This window comes from Protomyctophum parallelum, assembly GCF_964188405.1.
Source record: "Protomyctophum parallelum genome assembly, chromosome: 4".
Taxonomy (NCBI): Eukaryota; Metazoa; Chordata; class Actinopteri; order Myctophiformes; family Myctophidae; genus Protomyctophum; species Protomyctophum parallelum.
Window position 1 is genome coordinate 6,202,178 of NC_139700.1, and position 3,701 is coordinate 6,205,878.

Genomic DNA, 3,701 nt, shown 5'->3' on the forward strand with positions numbered 1-3,701 from the left:
AGTGTTTTGGACACTGCAAGCTATAAAATATGTCTTCTAGGTCACACTGGCTCTGTGGCCAAGACATTATGGTCAAGATGTAAATAATAGTTCTTCGCCATGGGAACCGTTTTCATGGGGAATACATGTAATTTAACCGTTATAATTTAGCTGTTGAGTTTATTTGATGGATCCAGGAACTCTTTGTATTTTCTTTTCTTTTTTTTTAAATGAAGTAATATTTCATGTGTCATAAAACACCAAAAGTCAAGGAAACATTTTCATTGTTTTTCTCCACCCCTTTTACTTTTAAGTGCAAGATAACAGAAGGTTATGGTTTGTTTCCTGCTGTGTAAATGTATTGTGGTTGTTTTTATACCGTACGAGCTTCTGTGGTCTTTCTTGCGTTTTTACATTAATATCCCACATTATCATGGAACTGCACAACGTGGATGATTCGTTAAACCTCGATGGGGAGTGAAACGCACAAGCAAAAATATCCACATTACAAAAGATACATCAAAGATTGCAAGCCGGTCAAAGTTACTGTAAATGACTGATGTCACAGTACCTTATATGCTATGTCATTTTGCAATGTGTATGGTAGTTTTATAAAAAAACGTATAGTGCAGTGTGTATAGATACTGTAGTATGAAACGGACTGATAGACCATACACACATGATCATTCTCAGATATCGTCTAAACATTGTGTTCTGTTTCTCTTGCGTCTGTATTTTATATTTTTCACTTACAAATCTTTAGAGAGCGGAAAGGAAAATGGGCAGACGATCTCCTCATGTAGTCTGTGTGCACATAACGACAGGAAACCTTTTTTTTTTTAAACCAATATCAGTCTTCTTTAACCACTGGTGGTGACTTCTTCACCACTTTTCAACCTATCGTCATATAATTGGTCCTTACTAATGTTCATGATAAAATAGCAAAAAATAATAATCTACTCGGTCTGTGTCTCATAGGACGGCTGTGGGCAGTTTAGAAACCCGTCTTCCAGTGACATCATCAATGGGGAATCCAAGTGTAGCAGAGTGGCTCACAGCCTTTATAGCCGGATGGCCTCAAAAGTCTAATATCTCCAGGTTCGATTCCGGGGTGTAACATTGGTGCCGTGACCCGGATCGGGTTTCCCCGTGGGAGGAGGTCAAAAGGGGAGTAGTGAGTGTATAGCAGAGTGGCTCACAGCCTCAACGGCAGCCTGATGGCTTCAAAAGTCTAATATCTCCCCCAAGCTATCTAAGGCAATATTGCCTTTGGCTTAGTGAATAAGATGTTGGCGTTCCATGTGGGAGACCTTGGTTCGATTCCTGGGTGTTACACAAGCTAATAGAAACTGCAGGCTTTCTATTCCTGAAATGTTACCATGCTATAATGGAAGCCATCATTCTCGTGTGTGTGTGTGTGTGTGTGTGTGTGTGTGTGTGTGTGTGTGTGTGTGTGTGTGTGTGTGTGTGTGTGTGTGTGTGTGTGTGTGTGTGTGTGTGTGTGTGTGTGTGTGTGTGTGTGTGTGTGTGTGTGTGTGTGTGTGTGTGTGTGTGTGTGTGTGTGTGTGTGTGTGTGTGTGTGTGTGTGTGTGTGTGTGTGTGTGTGTGTGTGTGTGTGTGCCCACAGCCCTCCTATGAGACAGAGTGGGGGGGGGATGGTGCTATTTTATTTTAAAAATAAATTAAGGACCAATTCTATGAAGATAGGTTGAATATTGATGAAGTGGTTTAGGCCTGACATCGAAATAAATAAAATATCTTCTGAAAGAATATATATTCAAAGATTTGTGCTGCATTTTCACGATTTTTCAAAAATAGCAGACCTACAAGCTCATAGCGTGCACGCTATGAGCTTGTAGATCTGCTATTTTTCTATTTCTATAGTATAACATAATGCTTAGTTAAAACACCAAAAGCACAATGTATAGTTCATATGCTTTTATGGAATTTCACCTATGACAATATTCACTTATAACATCATGCCCAAAATAGGGCCCCCTGGGTGAAAACTTACCTGACACTGATATGCAACTCACATGGAGTGACCACCACTGACCAGTGTCTTTATCAGCATGCTACAACAATGCATTATTTTGGGGGGCCCCCACACCACACGGTAACTCTGTCACACGGGGCGGCTCGCTGGAACCGGGCCGGCACCCTAGGCGCGTTCCTGTGGGCCTGGAAGTTCTGGGGCCCCCCCAGGGACAGCCACACGGAGTTACACCACTTACTTCACACGGGTGTGATTTTCAAGGTATTATTCAGTATTTCCCTTTCGTTCTGCACACTGAAAAACATTAAAAATTGTGATACAGTGTATTTAGTGCAGTATTTTGCATTATCTTGCTGTAGTCAACGTGATTGCTATTGCTAACCTGTACAACAAGGCCTCTTTGGGTTACGAGTGAAGTTACAATAACTTACAATGTTGACATAAACGCATGCAGTCTAACCATAGAATGTAAAAAAGAGTGCACACATACACGCACACAGATACACTACACAGAAAAATTCACGAGTGTTCATTTAACTCAAAATGGACCTTACAGGTCTACTCGTAAACAAACACTCAGGACTTTACTGTGTGCCATCGGCTTTACTCTCTTTATCTTCCCAGATTCCTCATCACATTCTTGGCTCTCTTCTCTGTGAAAAAAAGGAGCTGAAAGCCAGATAAAAAAATGAATGTGTTTTCTCTCAAACTCTCTTTCACACTTTCCCTTCCCTCTCTAACCCATCACCTCTCTTCCTCGGCTATCTTTCATTCTCTGCTCTTCAGCTCTTCTGCTTTTCTGTAAAAAGCTCTTTCTCTCTCAGTGAAAAAAGTCCAATTCTTTCCCATTGAGCATTCCGTTTACGGCAGTAAAATCCTGAGTGAAAATTTAACTTAGAAAAGGACCCATATTAATACGGCCAGTTCCAGTTTGACACACTCTTAAAGTGTAAATTAACGTCTCACATACATAGTGAAGAGGGTGTTCTTCTGGACAGAGAAAGCTCACTGTAAAACCCTCAGCAATGATTTAACTCTGTAGGGCCCTGTAAGGGTTACAATTTTGTACACACTCTGCAAGATGCAAATGAACACTGAGGATTTTACCGTGCAGAGACAGAGAGCACCAGAGATAGATAAAGAGAGAGCCGAGACAGCGGCGTTTCATGTGTGAGCTTTTATCATAAGTTTAGCCAAAGTGTTAGTGTAAATCAGATGATGTGTCCAATTCCCCATGGTGGAAATCCCCTGAAACTCCCCTGGTTCTGGCTCAACAGTATGTCTCTCCTGTCAGACTGGGCCTATATCTCTCCTCTCCCTCCTTCCTTCTCTTTCACTCTGGTGTGTGTGTGTGTGTGTGTGTGTGTGTGTGTGTCGGTGCTCCGTCTCTGTCACAGCTGCATGCCGCTCAGGCCTTTTGAAGCGAGGTGGCTGGTCTGTGTAACTGTAGTACCATCCACTTACGACGGTCACACAAACAGACATCAGAAACGCTCTACTTTAGGGTCAGATAGAAAACATGGATTCTCTCAGCTGGACAAATGCGTGGCCCTTTGTAAATCGCTGAGAAACATCAGATAGCATGCACCGTTACAGTGACGTTTAATGGGAAACAGCGATACTTCTAAGAACTGTGTCCTAGACCTATGGGCTCGTTGTTTGAAAATGAACAGGGGAGCGGAACCAATGAAAGTTATTGTAGTTGTTGTGATGTCAATTTTTGCAG